Raw genomic sequence first — 24,462 nt, forward strand, 5'->3', positions numbered from 1 at the left:
ATATACAGTGAAACCTCTCAATAGCGGACAGCAATGGGACATGAAGTTTTGTCCGTTACTGAGAGGTGTCCGTTATAGAGAGGTTACAGAAATTTAATTTCTCATAAGGGTAATTGTATGCAGTAATATCAGTAAATACATTATGTATGGGCGTAAATACGTAAAATTCAATATGAAAATAGTCTTATTTAGTACAATTTGACTGGGAGGGATGAAGGAGAAATTCATTTCTATTAAATCATAGTCTATTATTGCTGGGCAATGTTTAACGAAATAGGCATGCTTTTTCCTCTACAACGGTAATAAAACTCATTAGCAAGTGTCCTCTAAAAATCCTCAGTACGATTGCAGAAGAAACAAGTGTGTGGGTGTGTTTGTGTACTGGCGCGGCATCTTCGTTGACAGAATGGATGAAAAGGCAAGCTATTTGGGGGTGCATATTTATTGACCCAGGCCCAATCACAAAGAATATCCTTTTAGAGAAAATGAAAGAGGAAGCCGGGAAAACTCCAACCCAGACTTGTTCCAGTATCATGAGTAAAAGAAAAATGTTTCTTTTCCAAAAAAGTAAGAGTGGTAGCATTGCTCGTTGAAAATGTTATTGTAAAACAAACAATGTTTGTTTTGTTATCTATGAAATTGTCGGTAAAGATGCAAGGTCCAGACGAAAAGAATTAAATTTGTTAGGGAAGGGAAGGTCTTTCGCATAGAATTCCTGGCCTTATGACTAACCCTGCATGAGTGTTATTGCTTATTGAAAATTTTCTAGGATTTCCACCAGAAACCAGTTTATTGCGGACAGAAAAAAAGAAGAAATTCAAGTTCAGCTTGAAGCTACTCTGTTTCATAGTTCATCAAGTCTAGACTCATGATAGGTCTTTGTGGGGAAAAGACTTCTGTCTACTGTAAATATATGGCAGAAACGAGAATAATTACTGTCCGTTATGAAGAGGTTATTCAAACGTTTTGCGGGAAAAAAGGACTGTCCGCGTCCGTATCTGAGAGTGTCCGTAAAAGGGAGGGTTTTGTTCCGTAAGAGAACATATATTTTTGCCGGGACAAAAAAATCTGTCCGTATTATAGAGGTGTCCGTTATTGAGAGGTGCCCGTTAAGGGAGGTTTCACTGTACCTATCATAGTCTTGGTTCTGGCGGCCCGCCCCCCAGGTTTTACCTTTTAGATTCGCCACTGAATTTAGTGTCTATATCAGTGATGGTAAAAAGAAAGTGAAAAAGTGTATGATTTGGTCCTGTTTCTTTCAACTCCATACGCATTGGAAACAGTATATTTGGTCCTCATAACATACCTGAATCAAAATTTGATTTTCAACCATCATTTTTTTTCTGTAACCTTTTGGTACCAACCTTATTCTGGAAGGTAAAACCGTTGACACCGATCAGAGTTTTGTTCTACATTAGATTATACAGGACGATCTAATAAAACTTTCACTTTTATTGGTGAGCTCCTTCGTGGCTAAGCGGTTAGCGTATGCGCCTTTGGCGTGGGACACCCGGCTTCGATTTCCGGCGGCAGTTCGTGTGATTCGGATTCCAATGTTAAACAGCAGGTCCCGTCTCATAGCCTCACTGCTGAAAGGGACGGTAAACTCAAAATCAACTCAACTCCACCTTTATTGATCGACTGTCAGTGAAGGGGCGAGAGGAGTAGGGGGTGGTTGCTTCCGCTTATCATTCTCCTGCCATTTCAGTTGACGTAGTTTGATCAGGAGCTCATCGCACGTACGCAGTCTAAATCTTTTTCAAAAGCATCAGTTTTGTGATTACAATGTAAAGAATTAAAGTTTGCTATTCCACGTAATGAAAATATTCCTGATCTGAAGATTATCTTGCAGTGGATTAAGACTTTCCGAACAACGAGTTCATCATTGAAAAAACAATCATCTGGACGTCTGAGAATATTGGGACTATGAGACAGTCTATTTTCTAATCCCCAAAACGTTCCGCAATAGAGCATGTTGCAGCTATTGATCTTCCTAGGGAGAGTGGAAGAATTTTACAAGAAGGCCTGGAGGAATTACAAACCGTTTTCAATTCCACTTTATATTTCTGAGGGGACTCGGTGGCTCAGTGGTAAAGCGCTTGCCTCTATTGCGTGGGGTTCATGGTTCGATCCCCAAACAATTAAGTTTGTGGTAGACAACCTGGATTCCTGGAAACCTGGAAATCGTGCCCGTGGATTTCTCAGGGTACTCCCGTTTAGCTCCATATTCTCATTCCACCGTTTCTTCCATAATCATTCATATGCCTTAATCACCGTCTCCCTTAGGATAAAGGGCATAATCGTGGGACGTTAAATTCAAACATTTCCTTCATTTAATTTCACATATTTTTGAACAAACAACTTTCTTTCCACAATACTCTTTTTTTAACTAGCTTTTAAAATGTGGCAGGGTGCGAGCGATCATCCCGGGTTCGATTCCCGATGGGGGCACTCGGTCGAAAAAGTGTAAAAAATCTTTTCCAGGCCTGCTATCCTGAATGAGGCGTTCCTTGGTTTTCCTCATTCACACCAGGCAAATGCCGGGGTGGTACCTAACTTATAGACCCAGGTTGCGTTCTCCCTTCCCTTTCCCCGGACAGCGTGCTCGCCGTGGGACGTGATCCCTCAGACGTGACGGGCTAAATAGCGTTAGATGCCGGAAGCCCAGAAATATAAATCCTAACTCTAATCCTAAAATGTGGTAGGTTTTGTTGGATCACCCTGTATTTGTTCAATTACTTTCTTTGAAAGTATGGGTAGAGAATGGTTTTTCTTTTATTATTATTATTTATATACACACACACAAATCTTATAATTTCTTCAAGTTCCCATTGCTTATGAATGAGCTTACCGGGATTTATAGTGTAGAAAAAAAAAGTTCATTACAAAAAATAAAGCTAAACAGATGAAGGAATACATTTGAGTATTTCGAAGCGTCCTGATTTCTAAGGTTCACTTTGTGATCGGTGACATGATTCTTGTAGTGTTTGTTTACTTGAAAACTGCTGCCATTTTTGATCTAATCGAGACCTGTGGATTTTAAATTCCATTGCACAATCATACTGTGAACATCATTGAACACTATCCGAATATTATTGGTATCAGTGGCGGTCGTGAAATGCCAATATAAAGTCCTTTCTTTCGTAGATATGTCAGCCATTATCTGAAATCCTGGGCCGAAACTGAGTCTTCGATCTTCCTGTAGATCCTTTTGCTTTGTAACATTCTGAAAATAAAATAAAAATAAGCTCTAATGTTGCTTTTATATACAAATAGCATCTCCATCACCACCTAGGACTACAACTTGAATCACGAACACTTCTAGACATGAATGAATTCGATCACGAACACAATTTCGGAGCAAATTTTGACTCGACCCGCGAACAATGCCTCGGGACACGACTGCACGTACGTATGCGGCTTAGACAGTGTTTGTAGGTTTCCCTAAGAAAATTTCCCTTAACTAAAACAAATTTAACTTTTTCTTATCAAATTTTCCCTAGTTTATTGAGTGTCCAATTCGTATGACAGAAGTTATGTAATAAGATTAATTTAGCTATATTAAAGAAAGTGCCAATCATATTTGTTTCGTTCACTTGTTTTTTGTTTATATTTCTCTTACTTTTTTCCTTAATTTGTTTATATATGTACGAAAACACAAAGAATGGGTACAAATTATGCTCCTTTGCTATTATATTGGTACATTTTTGAAGAACAAAGAAGAGTTTAAACATTTGTATTGGTCAACTAGTCTGCGCGAGAATTTCCCTGCATTTTCACATTTTATCGAAAAAAAAATCCCATTTTCCCTTTTTGGTAAATTTACGTACGAAATTCCCTATATTAGGGAAATTTCCCTCAAATTACGAATACTGGACTTAGGCGCCATGTAGTGATGCCAATTCGTGGGAAAAAATCCTATATTATGGGAATTTTTGACGATAATTTCTCGAAATGGGATAAAGGGAATTTTCGTAAAATTGACAGGATTTATGGGATTTTTCATATATCTATTTCATTGATGGAAACAAAATTGTCTATCGGTGAGTGGACAGACGAGTCTTTAATAAACATGAAATCATTGCTAATTGTCCATTTTTTAAGTATAAAATGCATATTAATATTAAAGTAATTTATACAGTGACTTGTGAATCTAGAAAGAAAAAAGGACCTAGGAACGTTCATTCTAGTCTGGTATTAAATAGAAATGAAAATCAGAATTAAGGAAAGAAAGTGAAACAAGAAACGTTTTTTTCCAAAACGTTCCATACGAAATAACTGAAGAATAAAGATTGTCTAGATTGATTACGTTCAGTGGAAGATCATGGCACAAAAGCTTGATGGAAATATTCAAATCGCGACAAAATTTACTTCTTTTCATCAGCATTTTTAATTCTCTCTTTCAATTGAGGAAAAATACGTGTTCATATGCTGTCTGATAAACATAGACGATCGGAATTTTTGGATAATTCACTCATATATTGTAGAAAATGACTACATTAATTTCACTGTTCATGTTTTCTGGGATCCCATGATACAATTTGTACCATACGGGTGTTTCATGGTACATTACGTTATAACTCTCCTATTTGAGTTTTTTCGTCCGTTTTTTTTCAAGTCCAGATGCATTGTAGAACACGTTACGTATGGTTTCACACCTTCCTGCGTCCAGATATAGGAAATGATGACATCATAATTTTAAATATATATTTTCTTTTATGTTTTCTTTTTCGCCTATGTTCATTATTTTTTGGCGGGCTTATATTTGCACGTAGAAGATTGAAATTTTGCACAAACATTCAGTGCACAGAGTAGTATTTAGCAGATTTTTTTTCTGATTTCTGCGTTAAAACAGGGGGGATCCAGAGGGGCAAAAAGTTGAAAAAAGGTATATTTGTACCAAAAATCCCTTTCTTCGGGATTTTCCCGCCTTATATACATGATGGAGACATGTGAATGGTACCGCCTGAAAGGCAGTTCTATTCTGAAGAGAATGACGGGCGAAACATGACCCTAGAGTAATTAGGGAAGTGTCAGGGAATTTTTATCAAAATATACTTCTGTATAGGGGGAATTTTGGACATTTATGGTATTTTTTTGCAGTATCTATTCAGTAGTATACGGGAATATGGGGGGTCCAGGGAAGCTAAAAGTTAAAAAAAAAAGGATATTTAGACCCAAAAAATCCCTTTTTTCAGGATTTTCTCGCCTTAGATACACGATAGAGACACGTGAATGGTACCGCCTGAAAGGCAGAATGATTGGCGGATTATAGTCTTAGGGTAAATAGAGATGTCCCAGGAAATTTTTTTACCTGAGATCATGGTGTTTTGTGGTAATTTGGGGCATTGTGGGGATTCTTGATAAAATTTCTCCCGCCCTTAGTATTCAAGATAGAAACTTGAAATTTGGCACACACATTCAGTATACCAAATACTATTTATCAGATTTTTTTAAGATCTCTACGTTCACACAGGGCCGTTCCAGAGGGGCCCAAAGTGTGAAAAAAATCCCTCCGAAATTTTCCCTTTGACATCATTTTTCCTTCTCCTGGTATATGGTATGAGCATACAAGTGGTACCATTTTAAAGCCGGTTCCATTCTGAAGAGAATGAGGTATGAACCATGATCCTAGGATAAATAGTGACGATGCAGTAGCTGCTTGACTGAAAGTCTAAAAAATACCCCCAAAAACCCAGGTTACAGAAAGGGTTAAGAAATCTTGTTATTAGTATAGCGTAGGAAAGTAAAAAGCAAAATGGGAATTTCTGCGTTTCATCGCTAACAGCAAAAGTTGTACTGCTAACAGCAGCAACATGAGAAAGAACACCAGGAATACCAAGAGAGGAAACACCTATGAAGTTTCTCGACGGTATTATGGAATGGGATTCTCCTTTGAAGGAACGGTCTTCCTCCTCTACCTGTGGCAGAAGCTATTAACCACAAAGGTAAATTATACTATATATTTTATATTACTATAATTATTTTTTTTTGGCTATAATTATAGTGATTGCACGGAGTCGTGAAGTTTGACCTAGATCTATCAATTTCAGCAACCAATAAAACGAGAGGGCGTGCCCTTGTTGTCAACCAACTTCATGAAATTTTGCCACCGTCTCTATCGTGCTATATTGATAATATCTCTCAAGCGTACAGTATTGTCACTGAGCATATATTTTTTTTGTATTTTTGTATTATCATTGTTAGCGTTTAATTCAAATAATTGTTAATGTTTTTATGTTATAATTGAAGCTTTTAGAGGATAAAGGTGTTATGTTACTTTTTTCGAACCGTGTTGAATACTGGCGGTTCATGCACGTGCCAGTATTCAACACATCACGTAGGTTAGTCATACTACGAAACACATCATTTAGTGAATCCTCGTCCGAGTGAAGAGATTTGGAAACGATGAAGGGCGTATGTTAACATAGTTGTGAAAGTCAGTTTTCTTGAAATGTACACTCATGTCTCAAATGATTGTCGCATATCTATAACTGTCTTCTTGTAAGAATATAATTTGATAATGATTTTGCAGGATACTTTTAATACTAATACTATGTGTATAATCGGAAAATGTATATTTGTGGTAAATTTCATAGGAAAAGAATTATAAATACGAAAATTAGAACGAGTAAAACAAAATGTTGCTAAATGGACAAGAAAGATTTATTTGCGTTGTATTGCTTTTATTTACTGCCCTTTTGACATGAAATTTGTCACATACTTGTCTTTGCCGATTATACACACACTAACATTATAAGAAATACCGAGCGAAATCGTTATCAAATTATATTCTTACAGCAACATATTTATAGACATGCGACAATAATTTTGGACATGGATGTACTATTTTTACACGGCATCTTTAGGGCGGATTTTTATGCAAACGTCTGTTGCTTGCGATTACTGTGTAGCAAACAGAAAGTGGTGTTACACATAGAACCGTACTTAAACAACTTTCTCAATTGGTTATTCAGCCAAATCGCAAGCAAAGAACGCAACGGATGCTTCCATGAAAATCCACCTTTTTCCTTTAACCGCTTCATGTATTTTGACTTCGTTCTCCATGTCTTCCAAGTTTGGCAACATTGTTCTTGCACTTCTGCCGTTCCACATTTTCTGAAATGTGTGTTCGGAAGGGTGCTCCAGGAATCGTATCGAATTCTTCCAATGCATCATACATGAAGGAAAACAGTTCTATGATGGATGTAGACCAGTGTTGGGAAGTAACGTAACGCAAGTAACGCGTTACTTGTAACGCGTTACTTTTTAAGTAACGTTTCCTAGTAACGCGTTACATTTTTTCCAAAGTAACTGTAACGGTCACGCGTTACAAATTTTTAAGTAACGTACCTAGTTTGCGTTACTTGTTTGGCGTTACATTTCTGATGAGTAACTACAATATATGTACATTTTTTTTTTCGGAAACAAATGTTTCTTTCCTGTAAGTGAATTTCTCAGAATGAAACAATCGAGCGTGAACTACGTACGTCAGTGACCGACAGTCACAGACACACAGAGAAACAGATAAGTTCGTAGTGCCACTTGCAGTTTTTTGAAGATGAGGACAGCCTTAGGGAAATCACGTGTACTGATTGCAAGCACCTGGAAGATTTTGTCGTAGATTTTGACAGCTCCAAATCAATACATTCAGTGAGTGAACTAGGAGTGAAATGGTGTCGGTAGTCTATTTTACTTTGATTGGTATTGTTTTTACAAAGATGGAGAACGAAAATATTTTACCGTTCGCACATTTGAAAGAATACTTTTTTCTTAAGAACTGAGGATGATGGTGGACAGAATTTAAAAGTAAAGTGTCTGAAGTGTCACGGCAGAAAATATTTATCAACAACTAGGGTGCCATAATTAACGATTTACAATAAGGGTTTAATATGAATAAACTGTGTTCTGATGAGCAGGACTACTTTATTAGTAGAAAATAGTTTGCTGATGGTATGTGATATTGGAATTCTTTCAGATCAGTTTGCTTATCCTACAGTCCAGTTGATTATAGAGTAGTGTAATGTTTCTCTATATTCTTTATTTTTAATTTTACATAACAACATTGTTATTATTATATAATTAGTTTAGCAGAAATGTTAATAAGCAACCACTTTTCTAACGCATAGGGATGAGCACGAGTCAAGCTAAAACTCGACTCGACTCGCATTCAAGTCGAGTTTCGAGTCAAGTCAAGGGTAATATCCTCGAGTCGAGTTCCGAACCGATTCAGTTTTTCACGTCGAGTTTCGAGTCCAGTTCGTTTTAAGTCGTCTTGAAATCATGGCCTACACTGGAAAACGAAAGCCATGAGAAATGTAAGCTAAACAGTAATATGGAATACTTTTATTGTTGCTCACGAGAGGGGACACTGCTCGCATCTTGTCTCGTCTCGATAGCGAGACCACAAGAGATTTTTTATAACAAGCTGAGCTCGGCTCGGCTCAACTGAGAAGATGGATCGAGCCGGCTCACTTGGGGTGAACCATCGGCTCGAGCTGGCTTGGTAGGGATGAGTCATTTGCTCGGTTCGGCTCAACTGAGCCGAGGGCTGTAGCCGAGTCGGTTGGGTGAGCTGTTGGCTCGGCTCACTTCTCGGTTCGGGTCGATAGTGAATGAGGTGTGAGCCGAGCTGCTCGAGTCCTTGAAAATTCTAAACCCGGGTCGAACAGTTTTGAAGATATTTGGCCAGTGACCTATAACTTTTAACATTGTTTGACTCGAGCCCGAATACTCAACCTAGTCCCTCAACCTAAATTCAGAAGCTCGTGTACAATGTCCTTGAATCCTAGACTTCACGACTACCGAGGATGGCAATCAATTAGTTTTTTTAGTATTCAAATACTAACCGCCTATCTTTCATTTTTATATACAATGTTGTTGTTATAATAATAATAATAATAATAATAATAATAATAATAAGTTGTAGTAGTAGTAGTCTCATTGATAATAATTATACTCTCTATGTAATATAGAATACTTGAAGAATGTACTCGAAACTACACACCGGATTTGGCTCGAGTCGACTCGAAACTTGACCCCAATTCGAGTTGAGTTGGAGAAAATTTTTCGAGTCGAGTTCTCGGGTCGAGCTCAAAGATGTCTGTTTCTAGTCGAATCGAGTGTGAAAGAAAACTCGATAGAACTCACTCGTGTCCATCCCTACGAGTAACGCAGTATGGCATTTTGTCAATGTTACATTATATGAAAATGTTCATATATCAAGTAAAAATTTGTCCTTGCATTTACATAAAGCGATTCAGAACGTGCAATAATAATAATAATAATAATAATAATAATAATAATAATAATAATAATTATAATTATTATTATTATTATTATTATTATTATTATTATTATTATTATTATTATTATTATAGTGGTAGTAATAGCAGTACGGAAAATTGAAGTCATATTTTTTTCACATTTTTAAAGTTTCGGACCTAAAAGTAACGCGTTAGTAACGCGTTACTTTCGAAGTAAAGTAACAGTTACTTTTGGGGGGCAAGTAACGCGTTACTAACGCGTTACATTTTAAGAGAAAGTAAAGTAACTTGTAACGCGTTACATTTTTACAAGTAACTTACCCAACACTGATGTAGACCCCAAGTTGGTGTTATCGCTTCAGATGGACGAACACCTGTAATAGACATACACCCGATTACGAGTGATTCGACGTATTAATTCTGTGGTAATATTGTGTTCTAGACTTGTGCTGTGTTCTTCAACTGTTTTCTTCGTGTGTTGTGCATTAGTGCAAGTTTTTTTTTTTTTTTTTTTTTGTCGCTGCTTAACATGGCAGCCTTACCTGATGGAACGTGCTTCGGACCACTAATATGGATACTTCTCCGCCTTCCAATTCTTCAAATACCCATCCATCCAATGTGCCCTATGCACATACTAACACTAATACTTACAAAGAATACCATCTTGGACCTTTTGTTGTCCATGTTGCATCTTTTTCTTCTCTGGGCAAACAACATCCCATGAAACTAGGTAGACTCCTATACAATAATAATCTAACTGATGTCACTGATATTCGTACTCTTAGACCTTAGGGCTTAAAGGTATTTTTTCGTACCAGCAAAGCCGCCAACGATTTCCTTCAACACCCATTATTGATAGTAAATAATTGGCGTGCTTACATTCCTAATTATGCCGTTTCTTGTCAGGGCATTTTACGTGGAGTCGACCCGTCCTTAACGGACGATAAACTCATCACTGCGTTGCGATGTAGTGCTCCTATTTTACATGTTCGCCGCATATTTCGTAAATGTCCTTCCTCTGATGATTCTTTTGTTACCATTCAGCTGACTCTCCTTTATTCCCTAACTCCCACCCTAACCCTTCTGTTACGGATTCCACATCCTCTTCCATCCCCACCGGAACAATTGTTGTTATTTTTGATGCCAACACTCTTCCCTCCCATTGCTTCTTTTCAATTTTCACCTTCCTGTTGAAACATATATCCCCCACCTAAAACAATGTACTAACTGCCTATTTTACGTCCATTTAAAGCACGTCTGTCGTGGTAAGCAATCTTGGGTCACGTGTGGCCAACCTGACTACCCTTCTTCCTCCTGCTCTGCACCTCCCAAGTGCAAGCACTGTGCTGGTGACCACGTGGCTACATTCCCTCAGTGTCCCGAACGTCTCATACAAATTCAAATTAACACCCTCATGACTACTGAACATCTCTCCTAGACCGATGCTAAACGACGATATTTGACTAAGATCCCTGCTCAACGCTCCTTAAAGGGAGATCAACCTCCCTATTCTCATTCGTCCTCTCCCGCCACTTCTAGCTTTACTCCGTCCATTATCCCTACCTCTGCTTCTTTTTCATATTTAACCGCTATCTCTTGACCTTCCTCTTCTCATTCTCCTTCCTCTCCTTCAGGTGTTAGAAAAAAGCGTTCTCTTAGTCCTCACTCTTCGCCATCTCTTTCTACCCGGTCCCCATCTATTCAAACTGAACGATCCCCATTAGCTTTTTCTCCCCTTCCCAGCACCGTCACAGCTTTTCAGAAACCGTCACATGCGGTAGATCCTATGCCTTGTTTTTCCTCTGCTGTTTCTTCTATCCTTTCTATTTTGGAAAAATCTCAACATAAATTTTCTCCTCCCGACTATAAATCATGCATCACCATACTCAAGCTATTAGAATCACATTCACTATAACATGTGGTTTACTCTTTTCCTATCTATTACAATGGAATATAAGGAGTTCTCGCAGTAACTTATACGCCTTACATCACCTTATATGTTTGTTCCATCCGTCTTTTCTCCTACTCTAAGAAACCTCGCTTACAGATTCCTACCGCTTTAACATCCCTTCCTATCATTGGCTTCATGATGTTCGCCCAGATGGTCGAGGGGGACTCTCTCTCGGCATTCACAAAACCTTACCTTACGTTCTACACCCTCCTCGCATCCAATACCCCGAAGTTCAATGTCAAATGGTCACTGTCCACTCTCTCACCCTGGTTAACCTTTATATTCCCCCGCACGTTCACTTTCCTGATCATCTGTGGCTCTATCTTTTTAATTTCCTCCCTGAATTTTAGGCAGTGATGTAAATTGTAACCACCCGTTCTGGGGGCTCCCTTTTCCAACCCAGCTGGCTCTGCCCTGTATCGCCCACTTCCCACCTTACCCTGTACCCTTCTGAATACTGGCACTCCTATACGTCTTCCCCGTCCCCACGAACTTCCTACCGGTCCTGATCTTACATTTTGTTCTCTTGCTTACTCTAGCTACCTCACATGAACTGTTTCTTCCGACTCATACGGCAGTGATCACTTCCCCATCATTTTACATAACGATAATTCTCCTCCCTTTCCTTCCTTATCCCCTACAGGTCACCCATATTCTACTAACCTCGATTGGTCCATTTATTCTTCCTGCTTTGACCAGTTTACTCCCCCTCCCTCGTCCCGCGATCCTTTACCTCTTCACACTGCTTTATGTTCTCGCCTTTCCCAGGCAGTATCACACTCCCACCCTGATCCCTTTCACTCAATTTGTTCCTCCATTGTCCATTCTCATTATCCTAAATGGTAGATTAGGGAATGTCAGCAATGAAGTTTCAGAAGGCGTCGAGCCCTTAAAACATACCTCACCACTCACTCCTATTCCAACTTCCTGGTATATCAACCATCCCAAGCCACCACGACCCATATTCTTCAACAAACCCGTCGTAATGCCTGGCGCCAATTTTGTTCAAGCCTACGTTATGGTTCCTCTCTATCCTCCATTTGGAAATTTTACCAGCCCCTTCGTAACAAGACGTGTCGTCCTCCATCTGGTGAATCTATTTCTTCTCCCTGGCTCCATTAATTCCACTCCCAATTAGCCTCATCCACTTGTCTCTTCCCTCCTCTCTGGCTTTCTCCGCTTTATTTCCCAAAACCATCCAGCCCTCTCCATCTTCCTTTCACCATGTCTGAACTCACTCTCATCTTAACGCGACTACCCAACTTTTCATGTGGCAAAGACGGCATACATTACCGTCACCTACAACACCTTCCTCCTCCGTATCAGCAATTCTTACTCACCTTATACGTATAACACTGTATGGTCTTCTGAACGAATTCCCCCTCCGTGGAAAGATTACCTTATTATTCCCATCCTCAAACCCATAAAACAACCTCGTATCGCTGAACATTATCGCTCTATTGCCCTCTCCTCATGTGTCTTAAAGGTCTTTGAACATCTCCTGAAACAACGCTTCCAATGGTTCTCTGAACACCACCTTTTATTTTACAAACAACAATACGGTTGTCGTCTTGGTTCCAGTGTTTCCGACTGCTTTTCCATTCTTATCTCCGATATTTGACTTGCTTTTTCCCGTACCTAGTTTGTTCTTGCAGTATTCATTGACCTTTCTCAGGCGTATGACTCTGTTCCTCTTTATGACCTGTTAGTACTGTTCTCTGCGGACGGTACTGCCAGTGTTCTGCAGCAGAGTTGCCAACCTCAGAGAACAAAATTATCGATTTTCGTCTTTAAAATTATCATATATTACAGAAAAAAATCATAGTATATTCGTTTTTCATATGATAATAGTAGAAACAAGTATAATATCATACTACTAATAATACCAATAATATATAATAAACTTATCTAGTCATCTTAAGTTCCGATCTCCAAATCAGTATCACTCTTCTCATCATTTTTTAAAAATCCTTTTTAAGACTACTCTGAACAAAAACAATATTTCCATCCCACTCGTAAACATAATTGAATTTAAAAAATGGAAGTAGGGTTGCCATTTGCCAATTCTCAAATCATTATTGATTTAGTTTAGCGGGAATGATGCTAAAAACCTCAGTGTGTGTGTGTGTGTGTGTGTTATAATTATTTAATGCACATCTACAATTTATGTACACATTCAAAAACTGCAAACAAAAAAGTGTAAGTTCTAAAATTATCGTATATTCACCTATTATCGCAAGCATATTATCATGTATAGCATTCGTACATTACGATAAATTATTGTATGGTTGGCAAGCCTGGTCTGGAGGCAATACGTGAAAGACAGCGTTACCTACTATCCAATGGTGGTTTGTGATGTTCTCTACAGCAATCAATAAGAGAAAATGAATGTTTGATATTTGTAACATTCACCAGGTATACTTAAGAATTGTTAAATCTGAAGGATAAATATTTTCTTGAAACAATTGAGTTTCCTTTTACGTTATGAGACTGTGGCAGACTTTTTAATTGCAGGTACTGACGTATCATTTATCGTATTGGTCCTACAGGAAACGGTCGATTTCTTCAAATTTCGGTTTGAAGAGACGATTGAGAGAGGAAATATCAAAACACAGCTTCTATCCAGTGGCGTCATTTCAGATTTTGCTTCAGGGGAGGAAGTTCTTACGGACATAAAATTATAACGTTTCTTTTTAAAAAATAGAAATTAGTGTACAATCGATTAAACTATATGCAATTACTTCTCGAATATTATGGGTGGACAATTGCTCCCTCCGCAAATGACGTTCCTGCTTCAATCTGTCTATTACAGTTTTGCTTTATTGGAGTCAGTGCTGAAACTAGTTTTGTCAACGGCTCGAGCGGCTCGGCTCACAGCTGAGTCACCACCGAGCCGAGCTCAGAAGTGAGCCGAGCCAACTGCTCACCGAACCGAGCCGCCTCGAGACCTCGGCTCAATTGGGCCGAACCGAGCCGAGCCTTCTCGAGCGGATGGCTCACCTGAGCTGAGCCGAACAGAGTTGATAGCTCATCGCAACCGAGCCAGCTCGAGCCGATAGCACATCTGAGCCGAGCCGGCTCGAGTCGATAGCTCACCTGAACCGACCCGGTGGCTCATCGCAACCGAACCGGCTCGAGGCGATGACTCGGGTGAACCGAGCCAAGCCGAGCCGGAGCTCAAACTGAGCCGGTGGCTCGGAACTCGAACCGAGCCGGTTGGGCGCCAGATTATCCTGATTAACAACAAGAAAAAAATACAAGTTCGCTTCGAAATATTTTTTCAGTTATTGATAAATAGATGGAAATAATAAAACAAAACAAGTCTCTAGATAAATACAAAAGATGCCTTTAGAAAATTACGTAGATGCTGTTACACTACCTTAACAATAATAGGGAATGCAATCAGTGGCGGCTAATGTTACTGTTGCAGCGTTGCGCAACGACCAAAGTATTTCAAGAAAAAAATATTATTAGCAATAGTACTAAAGAACAGAAAAAATACTTTCTAATACTCCCATATATACTTTAAATAACATATTTTTTTACTTCTGTAACTGTCCGTTTCGTTAATCCGTTTTAAAAAGCGAAAAATAATCCGTCACAGAGTCTCTAATTTATATTGTGTTGCAGCGAGCGTACAACGACCAGATTCCTTCAGCGCGGGAATTGGAGCAAATGTTAAGTCTCCCTTCCCCTATCTCAGAAGTTAAAGGGTCTGGTCGTTGCAGTGCTTCTGCAACACAGCACAGTTTCCAGTGAATGAGAAGGTTTTTCGCGCTAAATAAGCTTTCTGAATTTTATTTCACTAGCAATTAACAAGTGGAATTTGTTTTTATGCATTCATATTTTTATATTACGGTACTTATACTGGAGCAAATCAATATAATGACAATTAAAAAAAAGTGATAGCAGAATTACAAAATAAGAAAGAAAATATGTAGTAGACCAGAAATCAAATGAAAGTAGATCTGCATTTACAAGTTAATTCTTAGCTTATATAGATAATGAAGGTTTCTTCTATAGTAATTTGTGAACCAAACATTAATAAGTCAATATGCAGAATCCCCCCCCTTCTGTGGATAGTATTTTAGTATATACATATTTCTTTTATAAAATAAGTATATTTTATACTCTTGATAGAACTGTAAGGTGGGGAACGCCACATTGAATTTGGGACTAGTTAGCAATGCTCAGAGGCGTAGCCACGAGGGGAGTCCACCGGGCCCGAACCTCCCCAAAATTTCGAAACTCGACTAGCATTTGTAGACTTTCTTAACGAACTATACTTGTTTAACAGAGAAATGATTCATGTAGGCTAAATATTTTATTTTACGCCTCATCGTGTACTCTTTCTTTTCTTATAGAAATAATCGTTCTATCATGTTTTCTAAAAATATAGGTGACAGTAATTAAGAATTACTTATCTTTTCGGGTACAGTAAAAGACAGGTTCGTTATTACGTAGACGTATTAGGCCTTCCTCAAATACTTTGGACTTCTCCCAGCTAACATGTTGTTCCTATATCTGGCGGATTTCAAGGTTGCTTTGCAGAACGTTGATAAACATTGTTTCGCTTCATGTGGAAGTATATTGTGTTCATCGTGCATTGCGTAACAACCAAGACGAATGATTTGAAATGTAGTTTTTTTTTCTTTTACGCACATGTGTGTGTGTGTGTGTGTGTGTGTGTGTGTGTGTGTGTGTGTGTGTGTGTGTGTGTGTGTGTGGATATATGAATAGGGTTGCCAACTCTGTAAAATAAAAAAAAACGGCACTTCCTCAAAATTCTCTATGATATAGGTCTCAGCGTGAGGTATCTCTGTTCGGACTTATCCATGGAAAGGAAATGTACTATCGTGAACGAAAGTGCATTAACACATATATTCTGTATGTCCTTAGAACATTCACTAATAAGCTTAATAGATACATTGTGCTATAAATGAGAAACTGAAATTGATCAATCGGCATTGATCAATTTATTGTATTTACCAGTAACTACCATTTCTTTAAAATTATCGAAACAGATGAACAAAAGTATAATAATCTTTACGTGACAATTTTGGATTTGGAAAATGAAATTCACTCTTTAAACATATAGTCTCTACTTCAACTATAGGAAATTGCTTTAAGAAGTCCTTTTCCACTCTTAATAAATGTATAAAATTCCTTGAAAGTAAATTTCAAATTTTCCCTGATACAGTCCCTGTAATATCTCTAAAATTTTCTAAACAGGTGAACAAAATATATTAATCGTTGATAGATGGTGAAAGGTAACAGTTTTGAGTTTACAGAATGACAGCTACTTCTCAATATCTATACTTCGAACTAGATACAATTTTTTGAAAAAAAAAAAAAAAAAAGCGGTTATAAAGGGGCTGGTGAGAAGTTTGTACCCGTCACCGGCTTTAATCAAAATAACAGCAGTTTTTCCAGGAAAGCCGGTCAGTAGACAGCCCTATGTATGAATATGTGACATTCGCAATTCATATACTAGTATCTTTTTTGTGTCAGCTGTTTTGGTTATTAGTTATTAAATTTAACTTTATTGTGTGTACTTTAATTCTGTACATAACCTACAAATTCTGAATGAATTGCATATCATGACTTCTGTAAATAACATACAAAAAAAATTGCCCAGCTTTCAACTGAGGAAAAACTTACAATTAAGGCTTAGACAAAACAAGCAAAGTGCAATTCAGGAGAGTGTTCGAAAAAAAAAAAACGGTTTAAGTTTACAGGACATCTTATGGCAGTAATGTTGTATGCACTAGGTACATTTCCACAATCTATTTGAAATTTTCCTAGATAAATTGTGAATAAAGCGTGTTCAATGTACATTTTTTTATAACATTAATCTCTGCTACGAACTCTCTTCAGTCTACACTGAAGAGGAATTCGGATCACTGTCAGGGACTGAGTTTGCTAGAATGAATTGTTCACAAAAATCTAGAAAAAATATTTAGTGAATCTACAAAGCTTCTGCAATTAATATTAACTGTACCTATGGCGTCAGTAAAAGAAAAAAAGTTTTTTTTTCACATCAAAAAGAATTGACACTTTCAAGAAGTTGAATGTCCCAAGAAAGGTTATCACAATTGGTTATGCTTTCCATCGAAAAAGACCTGACAATAAGAATACTAGAGTTCAACCAGCATGTATTAGGCAGATTTGTTCCAATCAAAGAGAGAAGAATGAACTTACTAATTAAATAAGGTGATTAATCAGTTTAAATGTTCTGCATTTTTTATTTTTTAAAAACAGATTTTTATTTAATTTAACATTCACATAGCATTTGCATCTAAATTTATGCTGATTAGTCAATGAGTCCACTTTATATCTTCTGTCTCCGATCGTTCATACTGCAACACCCGAAACCCCAAACCACCGGCCGCCACTGAATGCAATACAAAAAGCCTCATTCTTTCCTCAGTTGGGTTATTTCAAAAGATTGCGATTATCACTTCTTGTTTAAGAAGGAGAACTTGCATTCTCCTAACCTTCCGCTTATCCACATAGCTTAAGAGACAACATACTTTAAAAAATGATGAATGTAAGACATAAAACCTCTGTACTTTTCCTCTATTTATAAAGGTATTAGTAACATCTAGAAATTCTTATTGTAGTTCCTGTAAAGAAAGATTGAACTCTTTACTTGCCGAGATTAGATCATATTCAATATACAATAGTGTTGTCACAGCTCAGTCACCACCGAGCCGAGCCAAGAAGTGAGCCGACACAACAGCTCACCCAACTGAGCCGGCTCGAGCCCTCGGCTCAGTTGGGCAGAGCCGAGCCAAGCCGATGGCTCACCTGAGCCGAGTCGAAACGAGCCAGTGGCTTAACTGAGGCGAGCCAAACCGAGCCGATGGCTCACCTGAGCCGAGCCGAACTAAGCCGTTGGCTCATCGTAACCGAGCTGGCTCGAGCCGGTAGCTCAGTTGAACCGAGCCGAGCCGGTTGACATCACTAGTTGAAACCGGAAATCGTATATTTGTAACACTTTCCATTTGAATAGAACTATAAGAGTTGAGACGAAATTTATTTTCCAGACAGCAAATGCATATCAAATTTCCGTTTCTTACCAGATCTGAACGCTTTTGCTATAACGAGATTTATATTGAAATCTAAAGATGTAATACATTTCTACCGCTTTCGGTTTTAGTAGATAGATAAAGCTAAAAATGGAACTTCTTTTTTTGGAAGCTGAATTTATTCAAATAGCTGTTTTACTCTATGGTGATCGATTTTGAAACCGGAAATGGTTGACTTCTACAATTTCCGGTTTGAACAAACGGTTAAAGGAGCAGATGGAACCTATTTTGACAACAGAGAATCCATATCAATAAACGGTTTGTCTCAATCCGTTACTGCTTTTGCTCTGACATTGCCGACAGAGGGAGGACTTGTTACGCGTAGCATCCCACATAGCACATGACGTCCCTAGGACGTCCCATTTTGATCCCAATTATATCATATAGTTCTCGGGATAATTTGGACAAGTAGACATCCCATGGACGTGCTAAAGGATTTCCCGTAGGATGTCCTGGATGGGACAGGAGATCCCAGGGAAATCCCACGTCGGACATACCTAGGACCACATCATCCCATGATTTACCAGTGGACATCCCTTTGAGCTCCCGTTTAATATCCCGTTTTCCGGAATATTAGCGAGGTCCTATGGATGTCCGGGGAGCCAATTCGGATGATCCCGGGATGTCCCGTTGTCATTAAGGGATCAGCGTCGGACGTCCTGTGGACGTCTGCGTGCTATATGGAATAGTTTGGAAGACTAACGGAGAAACTATACCACTAATTAATATCAACTCATATTTAAAAAGAAAAAAACTTGATCCAAAGAATACTTACAATAAACAAATCTCGAATAAAGCATTTTGATTTTGTATATTCGTCCTTCACAGCTCCATCTGGAAATAAAAACAAAATTAGTATTTAACCGATAATATTTGAACATGATAACAGTCAACAAATTGTTTAGGGAAACCTTAACTAATGTTGTGGGCAAATCATCTTTCAAGTGACGTCATTAGCCACATGATGCTGAAGTTGATCGCCTGTTCCACTGACAGCACAAATCTACTCTACCTATTAGGACTAAGTTTTAGGTAAATAGTGTTTAAACCTTCTAGTTATCGAATTAAAATTACAATTATTTGAAAATGGTCATGCATAATGTAAATATCGTTTACGCCCATTTTGTGTTTTACTGGGCGGCACAAAGTGTAGAAAAGCAGCTTCCCAGTTACCAGTTCTCTAATAACCGAAACAAACAAACAAGCAAACAAAAAATACTCCTAAAAGAGTGTTCAGATTTTTGAAAAAAAGAAAACTATGACTTACCTAAACTTTCACATAAAAATCGGAGTATAGAAGCCTGCTCACAATGTATCACTTCAATAAATAAATATAAGTAATTAAAGGGTGTCTCATAAAAAACGCAACTTTTGAAACGCCCGCCATTTCTGTTCTGGTAAGTTGGCAGCACTGAACGTTACACGATTTTCATGTGTTGTTTTTGTGTTTAGAAGTCAGGGAACGCCGAATAGCGTATGATCGCCATCTGTTTTCTGTAAGGGCAGCACTTCACGATGGAACGGGGTGTTGTCATAGTGAAAACTTATTACAAATGAGGTGAATATTGTATAGAGATTGTTCTCCGTGGAATGTTTGGTCACCATAATGCACTGAATAAGTCGACTGTGATGAGACTGATTGCTAAATTTGTGAAGACAGATTCGGAAACACTCGTGTTAGAGTTAATGTGTTGTCTAAGGGAGGGATATAAAGTCATCGTTACTCGTTAAAATGTTAACGGATTGATTCCATTAAGGAACTTGACCGAGACTGAATTCAAAAATTAGCTTTCACTCAAAAGTTATCGTGTGGGCTAACGGACGGACGTGCATTGCAGTTGCTCGTTAAAATGTTACCAGATTGGCTCGATTAGCGAATTCGGCTATGTTTCGAAAAAAGATTTAAAAATTAGCTTCCGTTCAAGATTATCATGTGGTGTAACGGACGGACGGACATACTAACATTTTCAAGTAGCAATAAAGCTTTCAGCCAGTTGGCGCGTGGTTGGTTTTGTCTTTCTACCCTTGCCCTTTCAACGCGTACTTTCATACAATCTGTCTTTTGTTCTACTTGCGAGCAATACTTTACGTCCTTCGCAGAGCATCATAGCATCACTGGTCGTTCATTGCCTATTGACTTGCCGCCAGCGTCAAATATTTGCGTCAGGCTTGAATGGAACACTGAATGAAAGGTGTCCCCATGTAACGAAGTTACTTGAATCCAGCTTGCGGCATGCTTGCACGCTTTCCAATCAAGCTTACAACAAGAGGTTTGCATATTATGAGTCCTACTTGTGTAATCCTATTTAAGAAATGAACTACAAACATGAAATAAAAGAAGAATACAAACGGCGAAAGAAACGTTTAGGAAGAAAAGGATCTAGTTCTAATTTTGTGGGTCTTTGAACCAAAATAGTTTCGTGTGAAGTACTGTACTCCATGAGTAAAAATGTGGATACCCTGCTAAAGCATGCATAAACGAGTGAACGCTTCTGAAATGTGGGTATGGAGAATAACGGAGAAAATTAAATGGGATCGAACGGAAAGCGCATAAGGAATAGTTCAGGACTATTGAATAGGGAAGAAAATAATAACTTTTAGAGAAAATTAGAAAGAGAATCTGCTTGAAACGTTGGCTAAGGAGGAAGTGTATCATGAAGACATGGAGAGTGCAGTGGAACGAATAGAAAGGGAGAGAATGAAAAGAGGCTACAATTGATGCATGATATTGTAAGAGAAGATTGCTACGTCAAGATGAAAATATTATCCAGGTAAGCTTACGAAATTGTGGAAGTAACCTACTGCTAATGGCAGAATATGTATTATTATTATTATTATTATTATTATTATTATTATTATTATTATTATTATTATTATTATTATTATTATTAAGATAAAGCACTAATTCTATTCTGCTTTATAATTGTTCTAATATGTTAACTGCATAATAATGAATGCCACAAAAGTATGTGTTAACACTTTCCACTAAGAGTTCCACTAAGCCTATGCCAATATTAAGTTTTTGAGCGGAAGGTATAAACTATAACTGTGCTACAAATTATTCTTAACTTATATTCAGAACTGAGTACCACAACATTCAATAGAGTACGTTCCTTCGCTCTGACTTAGGCTTAAGCATCCGTACAAACCAAATACATATAAGCACACTATTTACTCAAGAGATATTTACTACTCTGTACTTCTATATTCCACAATACAGATTCTGTTACTAATTTTTATCCAACTAATCCTCATATAATCATAATAACACAATCACAGAATCTAACCCTCACATAATCACAGAATGTATCCTAACAAGATATATTCAATATATAGGTATGTACACTCATGTCGAAAATGATTGTCGCATATGTATAACTGTCTTCTTGTAAGAATATAATTTGATAATGATTTTGCAGGGTACTTTTAATACTGATACTATGTGTATAATCGGAAAATGTATATTTGTGGTGAATTTCATAAGAAAAGAATTATAAATACGTAAATTAGAATGAGTAAAACAAAATGTTGCTAAATGGACAAGAAAGTTTTATTTTCGTTTTATGGTTCTTAATTACTGTTCTTTTGACATGAAATTTGCCACATACATGTCTTTGCCGATTATACACATACTAACATCATAAAAAAATACCGGGCGAATTCGTTATCAAATTATATTCCAAGAACAACACATTTATAGATATGCGACAATAATTTTGGACATGAGTGCATTATTCCGTAACAATACGTGTCCGTAGCCATGTATCCTAACTCCCAACAGTATAAAAGCATATTTTTATATAATTTTATATGCAGTAAAACGCGAATAGATGTTGTAACATATAAATTAAATGTTGATAGTTTAAATCGATCAATTTTAACACAAAATGACATTAGTCTCCATTTTAACTAAGTTCTCAACAACCCGAAGAAGTTTCAATAATAAATGTAGTGTGATGTTTAATTAGCAAATTACAGTTTCTCAATTTGTAAGTTATTACCATGGCTTTATTAATTTATCTTTTTGAAAATTGTATCTCAATTCGTGGTCTCCTAAAGCTTACCTTAATTTTTAATTAATATTATCATTAAAACTTTAAAATACTTGTTAATCATGCAAACTAAGTTAAAAAGAAGTGCGCTTCACATATCTCTTACTTAACATATTCTTACTTATTATTAAAAAACTGCAATTTATTATATTAAATATATTTATAATAAATATTAAACAATAATAATTACATTTCCTCTCAATCTACTCTCAGAATTAAGATAATGGATACTAACACTATTACTACTGAAAGATATGCTTTCACTTTTAGTAACATAAATATAATCATAATTTGGCCAACATTCTAAAAGCATAATCTTTGTTATATTGTAAAAGCATATCACAGTAGGTTAGAAAACTAAAATATTTTTTTTATATATAAGTATAGAAAATAAATCACAAAAGTAATCAATTCGAATAAACGACCAGACATATCCTAATGATAGTAAAATGTACCTTCTGGTTTAAGTTTGTACGAGTGATATTCTGGGAAGTAATCTCCTAATCTTCTGCCTTGTCTAATCTTCGCTTCCAGAATGTCCTGTTTATTAAAAAATATGATCACACCCGATTCCTTCAGAAACCTGAAAAGCAAACAGAATTTAGAACAAAAATTAAACGAAAATGTTATGATTTCGTTATGGAAGTTCACTTATATCTAGTAATTTAGATACAGTAGTCTCGTTTAAACGAATTTGGTATGACTTATGGTGTTTCGGTTGTATGAAATTTCGGTTAAAGCGGAGCAAAGGTTTTTTGATATACAGTACTACATATTTGATATATTTTGTATATTGTAATATTCGGTTGAGTAACAGTAGAAGAGTGTTCCCTCATCTTTCTTTTTATTACAAAACATGTTTATACAGTTTGTACACAAAATTACAAGTAACTAGATGTCTAATAGTTCTCTTTTTTAAAATTGGAACTCCTGCCCATTGCAGCTCGGAGGTTTTGAGGTTTGTTGGTTAAAATGGTCCTCCCAGATGCAGCTGGTTAAAGAAACATCTTGCTCGTTGCAGCTCAGAGATAGAGTAAAATCTCCTGCCCATTGCAGCTTAGAGATAGGGTAAAATCTCTTGCTTGTTGCAGCTCAGGGTTAGAGTTAGAGAAGTCTCTCTCGCCCGTTGCAGCTTGGAGAGAAGAAGTATCTGTTGAACGTTGCAGCTGAGAGATAGGTAGGAGATGACCAGTTCACAAGTGATATCTTCTGCCTCGAGATGTTCGTTTATATAGCCAGCAGTATTGCCAGATACGGCAAGCCAAATTACACACACCTTCCGTCCAAATTGCACAATTTTACACACAAACTGGAGGACAGTGCACACAAAATTGCACAATACATAACTACTTATCTATATGTAGCTATATTGTGCTTGATGATGTACATCCACCAGCCATTGTTCAAAGATTCAGAGTTTGATTTTTATTATTATTATAATAGTAAAACCGTCAACTTCTTCAAGCCCATTGTCACTTTAATTTTTTAATTGGACATCGGCCGGTCATCCTACCAAGTTTTTACCTTAGTCAAGCCACACCAGTTGATGTAGTCAGATAACTTGGTCGCAGTAGTAACTCATACCTTATACAAAATAACGCAATTCTACTGCGACCAGTTTTATCCTCCCCTTATCTTATCTGACCGTTAAAAATATCAAGACATGGTAGGACTGGTTCTATGTGTTAAAAGAGAGACATACATTTTTTCCCTTCATTAAAACAAAATTTGGTGGCTTTTTCTTTCAGTGTCCATAGATGGATAAAGTTTATTTAATTAGAGTAACCATAGGTATGGTTAATCATAGTTAACCATATAGAAAGACAGCAACTCTTTCAAATTCTACCTCCGCCGTTAACTCTAACAAAAATTTTTCAAGGTCTCCGTTTTTTGGCACGCGAATGCCGAGAACATACTCCATGATAAACTAAATTTGGAACGTAAAATTAAAAAAAAAAAAAAAAAAAAGCGGAATGAAAGAGTAATGATTTAACTTCTCTCTCTTTTTTATTTTAATTATTTATTTATTTTTAATTTTTGTCCTTCGTTTAATAAAAACCTCCTATCCCTCTCGTTTACTCTGTTGTTCATCTGTGTGCAAA

General features: G+C 37.2%; 1 pseudogene across 1 annotated transcript in view; it reads right to left on the minus strand.

Moving 5' to 3' along the window:
* Positions 1-2,816: 2,816 nt before the first annotated feature.
* LOC145676581 (guanine nucleotide-binding protein G(f) subunit alpha-like) overlaps positions 2,817-24,462 on the minus strand; it is a 63,103-nt pseudogene continuing 41,457 nt past the window's right edge. Inside the window, exons 8-10 of the transcript XR_014129403.1 lie at positions 22,816-22,943; positions 19,084-19,142; positions 2,817-3,226 (exon numbers count right to left, since the gene is read on the minus strand). The product of XR_014129403.1 is annotated as a guanine nucleotide-binding protein G(f) subunit alpha-like (transcript). The remainder of the gene's footprint in view (positions 3,227-19,083; positions 19,143-22,815; positions 22,944-24,462) is intronic.

Source organism: Thermobia domestica, unplaced genomic scaffold, assembly GCF_964235325.1.
Source record: "Thermobia domestica unplaced genomic scaffold, izTheDome1.hap1.1 HAP1_SCAFFOLD_231, whole genome shotgun sequence".
In the NCBI taxonomy this organism is placed as follows: domain Eukaryota; kingdom Metazoa; phylum Arthropoda; class Insecta; order Zygentoma; family Lepismatidae; genus Thermobia; species Thermobia domestica.